The sequence below is a fragment of the Anthonomus grandis genome, chromosome 1 (genome assembly GCF_022605725.1).
Source record: "Anthonomus grandis grandis chromosome 1, icAntGran1.3, whole genome shotgun sequence".
Classification (NCBI taxonomy): domain Eukaryota; kingdom Metazoa; phylum Arthropoda; class Insecta; order Coleoptera; family Curculionidae; genus Anthonomus; species Anthonomus grandis.
The window spans coordinates 26425278-26444231 of NC_065546.1; the positions used below are offsets into that span (position 1 = coordinate 26425278).

Here is an 18954-nt window from a genome sequence, read left to right on the forward strand (position 1 = left end):
ATATATAATACAATTTATATAAAGCAAACATATCATTTATTTGAAGTAAAATAACCAACGATCTAATATTTAAGGATAAGCAAGGAATAAAATTTGTAAATGTAAAAATAATAAATTATATGTTTTATTGTTACCGCGAATGACCAGTAACTGACCTTGACTCGCTCATCTTCCTTTATACAAACGAGTTTTTATCTTCTTTCACTATCCGAAGAAACTACGTAATTCAGCGTCCCCGTCAGTACCTAACCGAGCTGAGCTTTATTTAATTCGTCTAACGGGTGTAGGTAGTTATACGATTTTTTAGCAGAATATTAATGTATATTCAATTCATGTGATTTAATAACATACAACATACTGATATGCAAAAACTAAAGAATAATACTGCAGTATACTTATAATATATCCGCGGTGGACTAGTGCATATTTTGTTAAGATTTAAAAAAACGTGCTAAATAGAACTAAGTTGTGTAAGCGTTAGTACGATGCTGTAATGATATAGGTTATGTAAGTAATTATTTAAGTTAAGATTTTAATTCCTTTAGCTAAGGTGAATGTATTTCTACGTATTTAGTGCGATACTTTTTGAGGCTAACCACTAATTTTTAGTTATTCAAAAAAAAATTAAATCAATACTTACACTATCTTAAAACTTTTAATGACTAAATATAAATCTATATATCGAAGTTTGGTATAGTAATATACAGTGTGTCCACAAAGTGACATTCAAAGAGGGAAAAAACTTATAAATGAGTTTGAAAAAAAATTATTTTTTATAAAAACTTTTGCTTGTGCTCAAACCACCCGAAAGCATCTTATTTTATCTAATTTATGTAACTGTTGTTGAAAAATATATAAACTATTTATTTTTAAATTAATAAATGTTTTTAATTTTAATTATTTTAAATGTGGGAATAGAACACAACGAGTGTGCTATTCCTGGTTAAAAAATTATTAGAAAATAAATAAAGAATAAATGTAAAGTAAATGAAAAGAGACAGATTATCAGTAATAACAAAAAGACTTATCAAACATGCTAATTCAAATCAACGTCGTCGCATTAAAATTTATTGACATAAGAATAAGTTTTTTCGCCATGATATTGGGTAAACTATATAGTTATTGGACACCTAAGCAAACCAAAATTTAAAAAAATTGTAAAACAAAAAAAAATTTTTATTATTATTTCAAATTTCTAAATGGTAATAGACATCCTGATTTATTAGATAGCGTGGAAATAAAAAAATAAAACAACAGTGGTAAGTTGAAAAAATACTTTTTAAAAATACATGGTTATGGGACAAATCTTCAAAATCAAAAGTTATTGTTCACGTAAGCCACAGTTATTGGACACTCTTGATAATAATAATAGTTTTTGTAGAAGTCTTTATATTGCTGAAAAAGATCGTCTTCATCTTCGACGCAGCTGTTTGGCTCTTTCGTATCGCCTTCAGTGCTGCTAAATTCTTCATAACATTCATGAAACTTCTTCCACATACACGATATTTCTTCCCACAGTTCTTATAGAAAAAAAAAACTATTTATATATATAACAAATAAAAGTTTTCCCATTACAGTGCCTTGGGGTACTCCACATTTGATATCTCTCATTCCGCTTTTAGTATTGTTAACTTTTATCACTTGTTTCCTACCTGTCAAATAACTTTTGATTATTTTATTGGATACGCCTCGAATGCCGCAACTTTTTAATTTTTTAAAAAGTTTTATAGAAAGTGAGCGGTTAACCGTGTCAAATGCTTTTGTTAGGTCTACAAGTATACCTAAGATTGGTTTATTTGCATCCAATGCGTCATACAGGTGTTCCGTTAATTTAATAATGGCATCCTCGGTTGACGTCTTCTCCCGACAACCACATTGGTTTGGGGATAAGATCTTATATTTATGAAGTACCTAGTATAACAGTGCCCATTTTTAGGACATCCGGAAAAACACCGGTACTAAAGCATAAATTTGTTATTAGACATATAAGCTGTGAAATATTTTTGTCTCTGATTGAAGATTGTTATCCTCTGGTGCTTTATTATTTTTGAGTTGGTGTATAGTTTTTTCAACTTCTTGCTTATTGGTCAAAAACAGAAACATAGACTCTTCCACAAATGTACCCTCCTCAACTAAACTTTCTTGACAATTAAACTAAGACACTAATGTTGGTCCTATGTTACTAAAGAAGTCATTAAAATATTCCAACAGTGCCTTATTTACAGAAATAATATCTTACTATTATTTTTACTTTTATATATTTGTGAAGATATATTTATATTCTTTTTTGGCTTTTTTTATGTCGCGTTTTATATTAACCAAATTATTGCACCTTCTATATTCTGCTTCTAGCTGCTCATTATTTGGTTATTGTATACATTTTTTAAAAAGATCGTTTTTAATATTTATCGCCTTAAATAACTTCTTATCAACCCAATCTTGCGTACCACAATTTTTCATTGTTCGTTTTTTAGATCCCCTTCTTTTTATTCTATGCGTATTTTTTCTATGTAAAATTTTAATTTATTAAGAGTATGATCTGTGTAAATAGAAGTGTATTCCATAGTATTTCTTACACTGAAGATACTGATATAATTCTTGATTGAAAAATTACTTATCTGTTCGTGGTAGTCGGTACATACAGCTACCAGTAGTTTTTCGGACTCTTTATTTTTTGCAGAATATTGCTATGTATCTGATGTTTCTTGGGAATATATTTCTTGTGATATATTTTGGAACATTTTATAGTAACTAATCTGTGTTGTGAGTATACGTTCTCTTTGCATATTTTGCAAGCAGTTGTGTACTTCGTCGGTTCGTCGTTATTAAAAAGAGATCGTGTTACAGCTTGAGCGTTGTCTGGAACTTTTGTCAGAAACTTTGAGGCGGATGGATTTAAGCTTCTGAAAAAACTTCTGAACTGAAACTGAATGTTCTTTTTCTTTTGAGTCGATTTTTTTCAATAATGCTTTTTTCTTGGTGGATGGCTTAAAGCTGCAGAAGATTTCATTTTTGCTTCCCGAATTTGTTATCTTTTACTTTTTTCCTCTTCTAGTTTTATTTTTTTCTCATTTTTAGCTTTAAACATTTGTTTGTACTTTTGTGAAGTAATTGCGAATGGAAACCGTTCAGTTTCACGTTTTCCTTTTCGTTCAGGAGTTTTGAGCCAAACTTAATTTGCCGAAATTTAGGTGACTAATTACTTTAAATGCTGGGCTCTTACCTTGAAGCTGCAGCTGCTTTTGATTGGCTAATTTTTTATCTGGAGTTTAAATTGTGTCTTCTAAACTTTGGACCATTCCGGAATATTCAGTAAATCCATCTTGGTCTATAGATTCATCTTGATGTTTAGGCATAGCTTCATGTTCTTCCGTTTGTTTAGAATCTTTGGTTGCTTGTTGGTTTTCTTTAGAATTACACCTAAAATTCTTAAAATGCGCGATTAAAAAAATTTGATCCGATACATTTTTCTTAAGACTTAAAAAATATATCCTGGCATTAATTTTATTAAAATGGTATAAATGTAAAAGCAGAATTCTTTACATAAAATTTAATAGGCCTATTTAATGCGCATACCCTACGTACCATTCCTGTTAACAAATCAAAAACTTCAATGCTAACTCATGTGATAAAGCTCATGATGCGGGAAGACCATAAATCTTTTCTTAAATTTAAACGAACTAAATCTATTAAAGATAGCGCCAAATATAGAGAATTAAGAAATCTTGTTTTGACATTTGTTCGGCGTAAAAAAAACTATGCAAGCCGCATGTTTTCTTCGAGCAGTAAAAAAGAGTCGCAAGCAGTATAAAATATATGGGCATAAAAATTAGCAAAAACAAAGAAACCGATCCTTTCAATCTGGCTACTCCGGATGTAATTAATCAATTTTTTTGCAATTGCAAATTTGCAAATAAGATTTATATAAATTAACGACGTACTGCTGAATGTATAGAAACTTCCATTGTTTCACTTTGAACAAATTTGAATTTGATTTGAGTACTATAAATGATGTGCACGAATGATTTTTATGAAATAAGTGAAATGTGCTGGTTGTGACTCTTTATCAATTCATATACTAGGGCACTGCATGCCTCAAGTATTACTACACACTTTTTCATATTGTAAATTTTTGCTTAGAAAAAGGTGTACTTTCTACTAGTACAGGTGGCGTATGCGCATCCCATTCCTAAGATGAGCAGCTCATCAGAATTCTTGAATCTTTGGTTTTTTACCTTACTACCGACTACCGAGTACCGGTGGTATCTAAAATATTGGAAAAAATTATATATAAACAGGTTGTGAAGTTCCTCACGGAAACTCATGTTCTTCCTGATCTGCAGTCGGGCTTTAGGTAGGCCCGCGGTACCATAACAATTTAAAGTAATGAATCACCTGATCAATTGAAAAAGTTGCAGCTTACATCTCTAATCTTTTGATACTGTGGATCACAATCTACTTTGTACTAAATTAAAATTTATTGGGTTTAGTGACATAACATTTTGAAAGATATCTTTCTGAAAGAAAATAGAGTGTTGTTTTTAATGATAAATGAGCAACTGCTTCGCCTTTTTGTACTGGTGTTCCACAGGGCTTAATATTGATTGACCTTTGTTGTTCCTTATAGATATACTTTTGATTTGTTCTCTAGGCTTAATTCGTCTTCAGTATATGGATACGCTGTTGATATACAACTTTATTATAGTTCTTCACCCAGTGACGCAGCGCAAGCAAACTTAACGATAAATAAAAATTTACATATAATATATGATTTTTCAATATCCCATAATCTTATATTGAATGCTAAAAAATCAAACTTTTTACTGTTTAGAAGCTCAAAAAAATGTCAATATTGCCTTAAAAATAATTTTTGTCCTATAAATAATAAAAAAAATCGCTATACGTCATTAGCCAAAAATCTTGGTTTAATATTTGACATGAATTTACAATTTCATTACAATGAATTACAGGGACTTCAAATACAAATACAAATACAAAATCGTTTATTTCTCAAAAGGAAAAAAAAAATGCATGTTAAGAAAAAAGAAGCATGATAAAAAGTTCATCGATTATAAAAAAAAACCGCTTCACATGCGCCTTATATTAAGGAAAGCATATGTGAACTATCCTATACATAACAAACAAAACAGCTAAATGTTTCTAAATAATTCTAAATAAAAACTAACCTAAAAAAAGAATCAATGCATGGCAGCTGCAAGCACTATCATTAGTATTCAGTCTATGAAAGAATTTAAGATGAGTACAAAAAATATTATGTTAAGTTATAAAAAAAAAAAACAAAAAATTAGCAATTAGAGAGGCAGAAACGAGGGGCGACGTAAGGGCAGCCTGGCCGCGGGAAAGGCAAATAACAAAAAAGATTATTATAATATAATATGATATAACGCTGAATTCAGCATGTCGTGTTATTAATGACATATATGATTTACTAAGCCTGAGAACCTTGTTCATAAAGTAACTTTAATCTGACATGCTCTGAGAAACCCTTCTTGCTACGTGTTTTAATCTGTTCCGGCAGTTGGTTCCACAAGTGCGCATCAACAAAAGAGAATGAGCTTTAAAATGATGCCATATGATGCTGAGGGATTAAAGTTTTGTGATTAAACCTAGTGTTGCGAATATGACTGGCAGGTCTTAAAATATTTCTTAAATAGGGAGGCTTATTATTATTTATAATGCGGTAAATAAAATTATACATATGAAGTTTTCTCCGGTTTTCCATGTTTAAAATATTTGCTCTATTCATATTGCTGTGGTGTAATGTGTTCTCTAAAATTGATATTAAGAGAAAGTCTTAGACAGGTATTTTGTACCTTTTGTATAATTTTAAATATAATTTTTTTTACGTATGACAGCAAATAATTATTGTATACAGTGTTACCATAAGCAAAAAGAGGCAGAACTAAAGTATCACACAACAAATACCTTTTCTAGAGGAAATATATTTTGTTAGCTTATATAGATTTTTAAGACGCAAATAGGCAGCTTTCAATTTAATTTTAATATGAGGCTCAAAATTAAGGGCATTATCTATAAAGTAGTAATAATACCGAGATTTTTTGCTTGGTTGGACTGGAATTTTGTTGCCTGAAATGCTAATGTTTAAATGATGTTCAACATCTCTTCTAATGTTTTTACTTCCTAGCACTGTAACTTGTGTTTTCGCGGAATTAAATTTAAAATTGTGGTCTCTTGCGAAGGTTTCAAATCAATATTTTCCGTATTTATTGGTATATAGATTTTCGAATCATCACCATATTGTTGAAAAGTGGCATGTTTGACTACCTTATACATATCCGCAACATAGATTGAAAATTAAAGGTGAAATGAGCGAGCTCTGTGGCACCCCGCAGGAGATCGCCTGAAACTCTGAGTACCTCGTGATGCCCGCACCTCCGGGAATGGCCACTTGATACTCTCGACTGTTAAAATAATAAAAAAAAAAATTTATAGTGTTCTCTGATAGATCAAAATAATGCAATTTTGCCAGTAACAAGTCATGATTTACCGTGTCAAAGGTCTTACTAAAGTCGAGTAGAGCCATGCACGTGCCAGATTTCTGTTCCTAACTGGAGCGAAGATCATTTAATATTTTTGTAAGACAATTTTATGGACTTCTGCAAAATGACCAAGCTCAATGGAAATGTGTTTTTCAATTATTTTCAACATAGCAGGTAAAATACTGATAGATCTGAGATCCTTTAGCTCTTATAGGGGATTTAAAACTTTTGAAATTGATTTAATTATGGTTCTTTTCCAAATTGTGGGATATTTGCCATTTACATTACATGAATTTAAAATATTTAACCGCGGATTCAAGCAAAAGGGGCAGCACAACTTTACATCTCTCATTGATATACCATCCGTATCGGTTCCGTGAGACTTTAAGTTAAAAATAATTTTTCTTAGAGTGTCAAAGTCTAAGAGAGGAATGCTAAAGATCTCATTAGTAAATTTACTATTTTTGTAAAAATTTAGTAGCTCTAATGATGTAGAGTGAGCCATATTGGAGTGGCTCAAAAAGAAATTATAAATGAGGGAAGCATTATTTAAATTTTCTGGCAGTTCAAATAGATGCTTTTTATCACGTGTTGGTTTAAGCTTGCCAACAGTTACCCAAAATTCATTTTCTCTTTGATGTGCTACTTGCTTAAAGAATGGTATTTTTTCTCTGATAATTGCATATTTAGTCTAGTTCCTTAGTTGTCTGTAATACTTTAAATGCGCTTTTGATTTTGTTTTTTGGTATTTTTTGAGAGCCTTTTCTCTTAGTCTAATCATAGTTTTTATATTGTGGGTAATCCACGGATTAAATGGCTTTTCAACTAGGAGTTTATATTTAAGTGGTGCATATTTATTCAAGTGATTTAAGATCTTGCTATTAAATATATTTACTCTATCGTCAACTTGAATATTGTTGTATAAGCCGTCCCATTGGATCAAAAAGCCATCCACAATAAAATTAGTAATAATTATATTATTATAGTCCCTAAATAATACCCCTTTCTTGGGGCCAACTATTTTAGGCTTTTGGAACAGGCAATATATGAGATTGTGATTGTGACTTGGAGTGAACAGATAAGTTCTGGGTGGCAATAATCATATCAAGAAGGGTAGAGGTATTCGTATTTAAGTTAGTCCTGGTAGGCTCCAAGATTTGCTGGAAATCCATTAATAATTTAAGTCGGTTGGCATGCGGAGACTCTGATAAAAAAATTAATGTTCAGATCACCAACAAGTATTATATTATCAAATTATGAAACTACCATTATTATATTGTCTTCCACATTGTCTAGGAAATTTGAAATATTTCCTGAAGGTGGGCGATATAATTTTAACAATAGAAATGTTTCATTTTTTATTTATTATATTGACTTTGAAGTTAAACCCATAACTTCAAAGTCAATGAGTAATTACAGAAAACTAAACCTTTTTTTACATAAAGACCAAGACCTCCACCTCTTGTCCCCCTGTCTTTTCTTAAAAACCTATACTCGGGTATGTTAAATAGGCTACTATCCAAATCCGCATTTAACCAGGTTGCCGAGATACAAAATATATTGTAAGGGTGCTGCAACAAGTAGTAGGTAAATTCCTCAAAACCCGAGCTCAGTGACCGAATGTTAAGATGTCCAAGTAGGACATTGTCAGAACCTGTAGGGCCTCTCAGGACACCGACTTCAGCGTCTTGTGTAAAACTTGTATTCATGATAGTTATTATCATACGCAAAGTTCCACCGGCACCATGACATCCCAACCATCGGCATCGCCTCATTTGAGCTTCAATTCCTGTTAACAAATCTAAATTAAAAATACAGTTCAACGATAGTATTACACACCATATCATTGCAATGAGGAACAAAAACATCAATTCAAGAACCATGTAGAAACGACGCTCTAATATGCATTCTAATGACGCTCTAACTTTAAACAAGAAAAAAAAATTAGGTAAAATAAAACCAATAAGATATTTATGTATACATAGTTAGGTATTCTAGTCAGAAAATCCTATGCCTTATGCTATAATAAACGATGTTGCCGTGTTATTATGGAGGTCATATTTTGCTATGTAAACTCGATGTCTATATGCGAATAAAAATTAAATTAGTTTTAGTATAAAAAAATCTCTATGTGAGTCTCTGTTATTAAACTTAATTACGGCTGTACTTTTTATGGCTTTTGTCTAGATATTGCTACAAGAAACCGAATCCAGCGAGTGCCAAGAATTGTCGGCAGATCTATTTTTATCATTGGAAAATACGAACAAGTCAGAAAAATTAATAGTTTTACAATAACTGCTCATGTCCAAGCGTTGAGAGATACAACTTCTAACCTTTACTTATTGTTTACTCCTAACAGTTATGCCTGAGTACTTAAGATAAAAGATTTCTTTTCGTTCTGACAAACATACCAGTTCAACGGCATATCTTACTTTCGCTTCCTAAATTTCAAAGCTATCTTTTAAAAGGTGTTTTTCATACATCGGGGAGAATTTATCCAATGGTATTCATGACACGTTAAATATGTGTTTAGTTAGAACGTATCAAACGAATATTAAAACAACAATATTTGCGAAATTTCTTATCCTTTCGGTATCTTATTGTTTTTAGTATTTTATTATTAACGGTTTCATACTCAATAAAAATAGCTGAAGACCTAACTTACTGAAGAAAGTATATTATTATTATTATTATTATTATTATTATTATTATTATTTCTATCAGTTGCTGTAATGGGTCAAGCTGCGTCTTAACAACAGACTTTAGAGGGTCTTAGAGCAAAAAATCAAGAGGCAGGTTCGGAGCTCCAACCATTGGGTAACTGAAGCTACATAATGAGGAGATACCCCATCCTATCGAAAAAGTAATAAATTTTCTTCTAAAAGTAAATAAGACATTTTTTTAGTACTATGTCAGCATACATTTTGCAATTTAAATCTCCTTCAAACTCTCAATAGGCATTAGGCATTAACTTTATAGGAGTATTTTGTATATTCTTCTCGAAATACTCATAATTTCTTGTCATTCTCGTAACGACAAATTCAGTCGTTTAAATAGCCTAGCCATTTAAATAAAAACTAACTAATCACCAAAGCAAATATTTTTAATTAGCCGAGGTTCAGCAGTAATTCTTGCTGTCACAATGTCAATTTTCGATTTTTCCGTAGGGATCATCATCAACAACCATTTGCGTTTCATAGAAATAAAATTTATGTAAATTAAGTACTTTTTTACAGATTTGTGAGATAATCCGGTTCCGGATTTATCCTTTTTTTATTTACAATTATATTCATAACATTGTGATAGTAGTTGGTAAATGCAGGCGTAACTAACATTTCCCTTAGGATATTTCTAGGAAGTTCCCTTTCTAGAAGTTAGACTAATTCCTAAATCTAGCTAAAGTTATTTAGAGTTCTTTACCATAAATGGATTTGGCTGTTTAATTCCTAATAAATTCTTTTAGCAAAAACCATTTTTTTATAGATAGGAACGCAAGGCTTATTTTAGTTTATTTGCATATTCAAACAATGAGAATTATGAGACTTTATTTGGTTGTATAAATAAATCCGAGGCAATTCTAATTTTTAGAATCAATTTAGTCTAAAATATCCTATAATAAATATAGAAAATAGTTATTTATGTAACAAGTGTGTAAAATGAGCCGTAGGCGATTCTCATGAATAAGAAAAGGGAAAGATTTTACACACGTGTAACATACAATTTTTTTTCTACTACCGAAGAAAACATAAAAAAACATCAGAAACATCAAATTACTTTACACACTAAAGCGACTTTACGATAATAAAAAACGTCAAAAAATGTGTTGGCAAATTTAAAAAAATGTGTGAATTTTAATCAAATAAACGTCAAATTATTCTTTATAATACAATTTTATTCAGTAATTCGCAACTAAGCTTTTTAAAAAAACTTTATTTTACAAAATTACTAAATATGTGATCTACGGCGAAGCAACTTATGGACTGACTCATAAATGACTGGAGTCGTATTTATAATTATATGAAAATAGCTGAGACAAGCATTATTCTTATGACTAATTATGACTAATACAATGATTAATTATTATTAGATCATCGGAAATGGCCATATAATTCCTCCCTCCTTAAGTCTGAGAAAATCGGGGTTGATTTTCGAAGGATTGTTTTTCAAGGGGATTCAATTTTATGTCCACTTTTACATTTTCTTTTGTTTTACATTTATACTTATAATATACAAAGATTATTATCCCTATTATTACTACAATAATAATTATAATTAATGTTACAGATACACCTGAGCTGATAATATTTAGTTTTTCTAAGGGGTGTGTTGTTAATTTATTGACATTTTTTAATTCTTCGTGTATATTATTTAAATTAATTTCTTCGAGTTCTAAGGGTTCTAATTTTTTAATTAGTTCTTCATTAATTGTTATTGGTGGTAGTTTTAATCTTAAGTTAATAGAATCTGATTTTTGAGAATCGAAATAATCATTCTTTATTTTGACAATACAACTTTTGGGTAGAATTAATGTTGGTTGATTGATTGTTTCAATGGTGTGTTGATTAGGGCATTGAAAATTTATTTTTTCTTGATCTTTGGGAATTATTATAATTGAATTATCCTCTAATTGGGTGACAGATGTTTTTAAATAATTAACAGGAGTCATTGGGCAATGATTTGTCAGGTTAATTGTCTCAGAGATGCAAGGTTCATTTTGATTTAATATTTTTGCATGGCAAAGAAAGATGTCCTCGATTTTTTGGCAACTTTCTTTTAAATTATAGAAATCTTTGTCTGATTTCAATAAATAGGGATTACTCAACATTGTTAAATGATTATTTATTGGGATAGGGAAAACATGATAGAAAGCATAAGTTTTCTCAGATATTAGGGGTATTGCTATATAGAAAATTATTAGGTCTTCCTTTATTGTTACGTCAGCATGTGCGACTTCATAATATTTAATTATGTTATCAAAAGGAATTCGTGTTTTCTGATTAAACTTAGATAGGATGACTAATAGTTCTTGATATTTGAGAATACTATGATGCATAATGTTTATTTCTGCGAAATTAATTGCAGTTTGCACATTCATACGTATCTCATTGATGACGCGAAGATTGTTTTCTAGCGTATCAAGTAGTAAGATAAAATATAGTGTAGTAGACGTTGACTGACTCATCTGTCTTAGGTCATTAATTTCCTTATATAATTTTTGCTGATTATTTCCTATGTTAGTCAGCTGAGTGTCAATATCATGGGTTAGTTTCTTTAGAACAGTTTGTGTTTGTAATATGTCTTTTTGTAAAGTGTCTTGATTATTTTGGAGAGTTCTAATATAATTGTCATAGCGTTCTCCATCGTCTGCGTCTAATGTACCGTATAGATATTTTTGCGCTTTTCCTAAGAAGTTAAATAATCCTCTTTTATTTCTTTTTGAAATTGGCTTGGTTGTATAATGATCTAAAAATGATTCTATTGATCTTGATTGATTGAGAAGATCATTTGTTTTTACAGCTAAAAGATGATATAAGGGTAGATTTGATTCTCCCAAAGTCTTATTTGCATACATAAGCGTTTTCTTTGTTAGTTTTAAGCAATTCCTTATATTAGTAAGATTTACGTGATAATAAATATGATGATAACTAGTTACTACATAACCTTTTCCTTGGTAGATTGGTATTATTGGGTTGTTAAGAGTTTCAATCTGGTATTGTGCGTTCACGAGCAGTGGAAGTATTACAAGAAGGGTCTTCATTTCCTAAAATTTAGAATGCCTTTTAATATCTTTAGGATGTCTTTGCTTTTTGAACGTCTTTATTTTATAGATAGGTTCTAATTTCTGTGATAATTTTTTAGGTGTTTTTAACAATTGATCAGTATTTTCCGGTATTTCAGGGTCGTTTTCTCTATTTTGATTAAGTTTGCTAAGGACATTTGCCTTTTTTGCATTCATTTTCGAATAAATGTTTTTATTTAATTCCTTGAATGTTTCTGTCAATTCATTTATATAATCCGTTTGTAATTGGTCTAGGTTTTTCTCAAAATTTAACTGATAATTAAGGTTTCCTTTAATTATCTGGAATGGGGTATAATCATGTGACGAATGTATGCTATTGTTATAATTTAATACAGCTAAATCAATTAGATTTTGAAGTGGTTTTTGAGAATAATCGTTTTTTAAAGCAACTAGGCTTTCTTTTAGAGTTGAATGAAATCTTTCAATAGGTGAGTTTGAATTCGGGTTATATGGTGTTGTAAAATGCAACTCAATTTTATATGCTTTACAAAGATCTTGAATTAGGTTGCTTTTAAAATTTCGAGCGTTATCTGTTGTGATTCGACATGGGGTTCCATGGTGTGAGAAGAATTTAATTAAACTCTGACATATCTCAATTGATGTCTCATTTATTGGATATGCTGCAGCAAATTTTGAAAAATTATCTATTATTGTTAAATACTTTTGAGCTGCTATTGAATATATATCCATGTAGATATGCTCAAAGGGTTTAGATCCTGTTGGGGTTGGTTTAAATATTACTTTGTGTGGATGTCGATCATATTTCGTTTTTTGACATACTTCACAGGTGTTAATAAAATCTATTACGTCTCTTTCTAAGCTTGGCCAATAGTAGGATTGTTTAATATTTTTAATATTTTCGTTTATTCCTCTATGTGATGTTTTTGTTGTATGATATCTATTAATTATTTCTTTTTGTTCATCTTGATTTGTCACATCTTCAAGTAGCGTATTAGAAATGACTAATTTAAACATATTACTTGAGAACGTTTCTTGGAATATTCTAAGAATTACTGGTTCTAGTTCCTTGTTAGGGAAATGTAAACAGTAACTGTCTGGTGGTAAATGGTCTCTTAGAAATATTTGTATTTCTTCTGTTATTGGGTTTTCATTTATGAACATTATTATTCTTTTCTTGGTTTCGAATAATTTCTTCATTATTGAATAGGGTTTTTCATTTCTTGTCCATTTAAAAATGATTTGATTTTTATAAGTATTTACACTTTTGTTGACATAGGGTGCACCTAGTATTGGGTTTTCTATTGATGTATGAATTGTCTCTGTTTCTGAATCTTCTTTTCCATTTTCATTTTCTTGTTTAGAAGTTGATGGTAGTGTTTCATTATTATTTTTATTCGGAGGTCTTATTTGAATATCTGATATTATTCGAATTTTTGGTTCTGGTTTGGCTTTTTCAATTTCTTTTTGTGGTTCAAACAGGTTTTCCTGCGATTCAATTCCTTGCGATTCGAAAAATCGTTTAATTTTATCATGCCAAGCATATTGGTCTTCAGTTTTTTTATTTCTTTCGCATACAGCAGACATATGTGTTAATGGTGGATCTATTATATTTAAAGGGTGTATATCCAACGGTGGTCTTGAAAGTGCATCGGCATTTAAGTTTCGAGTACCTTTCTTATAGTGGATAGTATATTCGAATTCTTGAAGTTTTAGTCTCCATCTGACTAATTTTGAGTTCGGTTCTTTAATGGAGAATAACCATTGAAGTGGTTTATGATCTGTTACCACTGTAAATTTTCTACCAAATAAATAAGGTCGGAAATATTTGGTGGCCCAGACAATTGCTAATAGTTCCTTTTCTATTGTAGAATAGTTACATTCAGCTTGGTTAAGAGTTCTGCTTGCATATGCTATAGGCAAATCTGATCCAACGGGACCTTGAGAAAGTATAGCGCCGATTGCGTAACTGGATGCGTCTGTAGTCAGGACGAATGGCTTTTCAAAGTTAGGATGTTGAAGTATAGGATCATTCATTAAAATGGTTTTACAAAGATTAAATGCTTCTACAAAAGATTTATCATGAATTATTTTAACATTTTTCTTTAGACAATGAGTTAGGGGTTTTGTAATTTTAGCAAAATTCTTAATGAATTTCCTGTAGTATCCGATAAGTCCTAAAAAAGATTTTATTTCCTTTGTGGTATTTGGAATTTTGAAATTTTTTATTGCTTCGACTTTCTTTGGGTTTGGCTTGATGCCGTCTGGTGTTACGACGTGTCCTAAGAATTCTACAGTTTTACGTAGGAATTCACATTTATCTAATTGAATTTTCATATTAAATGATATTAGACGTTCGAATACTCGTCGCAGGGCATCGATATGTTCTTGAAGTGAGGTCGAATAGACAATAATATCGTCCATATATACTAAGCATTGTTTTCCTAGTAATCCTCTTAAAACATTTTCTATAGCTCTTTGAAATGTCGAAGGAGCATTTTTGAGGCCAAAGGGCATTCTTAGGAATTCATAATGTCCATGTTCTACGTTGAATGCCGTTTTAGGAATACTATTTTTTTCCATTTCAATTTGGTGAAATCCACTTGTTAAGTCAATGGTCGTAAAATATTGACATCTTCCTAGTTTATCTAGAATATCAGTTACGTTTGGCAATGGATAGCGATCATCGATTGTTTTCTCATTTAATTTTCTATAATCGATCACAAGTCTCCATTTTCTTTTGCCAGATGCGTCCATCTTTTTTGGTACAATCCATACAGGTGAACTCCAGGGTGAGCTAGAGGGTTGTATTATTTTATCTTTTAACATTTGTTCTATTTGATTATTTGCTTCTTCCTTATGGATGTATGGATATCTATAATTTTTTGAATGAACTGGGATTTCATCTGTCGTATTTATAACATGTTTGACTTGATTTGATGATGTTAAAGAATCTCCAGGTTTAGTTAAAATTTGGCTAAAGTTCTTTAGAAGTTTAAAGAGCTGAAATCGTTCTTCCGGGTTTAAATGTTGATGTCTTATTAAGGATTCTAATTCTCTGCATTCAAGAGTTTTTCTTTCTTGATTTAATTTTTGTGGTTGCGTTTCTTCAAAATTTATTACTTCGTAATTATTGATTTCAATTGGTTCTAATGGTAAATTTTCATTTATATTGCATTCAAAAGCGAAAGTTTTATCCGAATGATTAAGGATATCAACTGTATATTTATGGTCATTAACTGTTATCAATGTTGGTTGAATTTCAATATTTTCGTCAGAAAAATAAGGCATTATCCAAGTTGAATCATTAGGTAGGTTTGTTTTAAATACTACTTTTTGAATTGTTTTAGGCAATATTTCGATTGTATATTGATCGAAGTTTTGTCTATATTGAAAAGGAATTTCTAAGTAATTATTCTTCAATTTCTGATTTTTTAAGTCGATGTTCAAGTTTAGTTTACAAAGATCTTTTACTCCTAAAATTCCATCGAAATATTCGTGAAATGGGTATAGGACAAAGTCTATGTGTTCGCTTATGCCAAAGGGTAAAAGTAATGGAATTTTAGCTTTAGCTGTGGCTTTCCTTGATCCAGCACACGTTTGAAGGGTAGAAATATAGGGTACGATTGATTCAGGGAATAAGTTTTCAACTATTGATGGTCTGAGAAGAGATGCATGAGATCCTGTATCGATTAATAATCGAATGTTATAATTGGGTATTTCGATATAGGGTAATTGATTGACTTGAAAACTGTTTAAATTCAAGCACGATTTGTTCCCGAGGCTTGTAACTGAAAATTTTCTAATTTTTCTGTTAAAGTCTCTTCAGCAAAGTAATCATTATAAGGGTTTTCTTGATAGAAATCATTATTTGAAGGTTGATCTTCAGATGATTCAAATTGTGGGTCAATGAAGTATTCTTCATTGCCTTCATAATTAACATCAGTTTTATTTTCATCTTCTAAATGCGTTATTTCTTGGATTAGATAGTTGGGTTTTGAGTTTTGAAAATGGTTTTGAAAATGGTTTTGAAAGGGTCTTTGAAAGGGTTGAGGTGATTTTATTTGAGAAGGGTTTCTCTTAGGTTGGATACTTACTCCTGACATGGGTTGTGGATATTGTTGTTTACTGGGCGGAATTGGGACATTCCTTTGATTAGAATTCAAAAATTGATGTTGATATTGTGGTTTGAAGGGAATTCTTGGGGGTAATGGAGGAGGTTGACTTTGTTGTCTATTAAATATTGACATTCTTGGGTGATTAGAGATTTGGTTGGGTGTCATCATTCGTGGAATATTGATTGGAGAAGTATTTTGATTTGCATTGTGTCTATTTTGAGAATGATTATGTACGAAATTATTTTTAAAATTAGCTTGACTTGTCAAAATTTCATAGTTTGTTATTATATCAATAGCACTGTCCAAGTTTTGAGGATTTTGAACTATTAATAAAGTTCTTAGTTCATTAGAAATATTGGCTAATAGATTTTGTGTTGCGGTCAATTCATTTTGAGAAATTAAGATAGTTCTTGCTTCAATATTATTAACTTCGGTGCATATTTTTGTATTTATTTTAGTAACTAAGGCTTTGAGCTTTTGTATGTAATCTTGAGTGGATTCATTCTTTTTACTCAAAAATATTAATTGTTGTTGCAAGTTACTTCTAGTAATTGGGTCACTAAATTTTTGTCTTAGAGCTAGTTTAATTTCTTCCCAATTTACTAAATCAGGTCGAGTCAAAAGAAAATCTTCCGCTGGTCCTAAAATTTTAGATTTTATTGCCAAGTTGACATACTCTTGTTGAGACGAATCATTATTAAAATATCTTAAATGAAATGTATCAATTTGATTAATAAAGGCTTCCAAATGTGATGGAGTTCCGTCAAATGTTTTTAAAAGAGTAACTGTTGATCTCAAAGCGTCAGCCATTTTGAAATTAGAATTATTTGTACAAATAGCAATGTCAGAATATAATGTTTCTATATCTAAATTAGAAAAATCAGTATTTGTTACTGAACTATTTCTTCTTAAATTACTACTAATTCTCGGATATGTAATATCTTCAGAGAATGTTCTATTTCTACTCATCAAAGTTATTAAAAGTTCATTAATCAATCAATTTATAAAAAATAATAAAATAAAATAAAATAAAATAAAAATCAATTTTTCTTAACTAACAGGACTTTCCAACAATAAGAAACAATTTTAGTAAGTCACTTACAATTATTGTTCTTGTCTTCTTCCTGTATCAGGCAGTAGCTTTGCCAAGAAGATGAACTGCTTGGGTAGGTTGCTGCTTGTAGTAGACGCTAGCATAGGCCAATACGTCTCACTGGTTGCGTCGTTGTGGCGTACCAAAAAGCGATTTTCAACCAGGAGCCAAAGCTCTAGGCCGGGATCTGTTTCTGATTCCTTTCTTAATCTGTTGACACAGAAAGGTGCACAGTCTTGATCATGTGGGCACTTTCACATTAGAGTTTACACTCTAAAGGTTACTGGTAAAAGCACTACTAAGAGAGCACTGATAATCCAGAAAGCACTGATAATCCAAAATCCAGAAAGCACACCGAAAGGTATCCTACCGACTGCGCCAATTTTATTCAGTAATTCGCAACTAAGCTTTTTAAAAAAACTTTATTTTACAAAATTACTAAATATGTGATCTACGGCGAAGCAACTTATGGACTGACTCATAAATGACTGGAGTCGTATTTATAATTATATGAAAATAGCTGAGACAAGCATTATTCTTATGACTAATTATGACTAATACAATGATTAATTATTATTAGATCATCGGAAATGGCCATATAATTATACCATAACAAATAAATACCATACCAATAAATACCATAACCAAACTATAATATATACCACATGTTCAGTCGTGCTGTACACCATTGTAACAGGTATACAGGGTTGCCCATAAAAAAACAGTCCAGCAAGGTTCGAGGCCCTTTTTTAAAAAATGCTCAAGCCTGTCAATTTTTGATTTAAGGGAAACAATTTTTTTAATAGTTTTATCCCCTTAACATCAACCCCTGGGCGGGGGTTGCAACCACCCTCACAATCTTTAAGAGGAGTGGGGGTCAAGTTATGCCAACTTTGAAATTGCTAACTTGAGTTTTCGCAGTATGACAGCTTATCAGAGATTGTGAAATAATACTATTGTTTAATAAGTTTAGCGCTAGTTTTTGGAGGTTCTTGATTTACAAAAAAAAACGCACCCGTCGATTTTTGATTTTAGCAAAACGATTTCTTTTTAATTTTTAACCCCACAACTTCAACCCCTTAGGGGCGACATTCACCCTTTTTTTTAAATAGGAAGGGGTGTGTTGTAATACATCTTTTGAAAGGGCATTCAATTTGATTTACAATAGCGCTTTGTTTTTTAAATTTGAGCTGCGGGTTCCAAAGAAAAGTAATTTAATTTTATTGATAAGTACTTACGCATTATCTTATTAAATGTTGAAAATGTCCATCGTTTACCTCCATACAATAGCTGTATTCCCTGTATACAAAGTATTCCCGGACATTGCAAAAATTATCGGGTGTTATTTGTTAGAATTCATGAATGAAGTGGTTCTATAAATCTTCTATCACTTCAGGTTGGGTGGCATAAATTTTCGATTTCAGATGTTCCAACAAAAATAAATCAAAAGAAGATAAATCAAGT

The 18954-nt window shown here is 30.8% G+C and overlaps 1 protein-coding gene across 1 annotated transcript in view; it reads left to right on the forward strand.

Moving 5' to 3' along the window:
- The first annotated feature begins 248 nt into the window (after nt 1–248).
- LOC126743592 (sodium-coupled monocarboxylate transporter 1) overlaps nt 249–18954 on the forward strand; it is a 182665-nt gene continuing 163959 nt past the window's right edge. Inside the window, exon 1 of the mRNA XM_050450768.1 lies at nt 249–507. The gene's annotated coding sequence lies outside the window, so the exon portion shown is untranslated. The remainder of the gene's footprint in view (nt 508–18954) is intronic.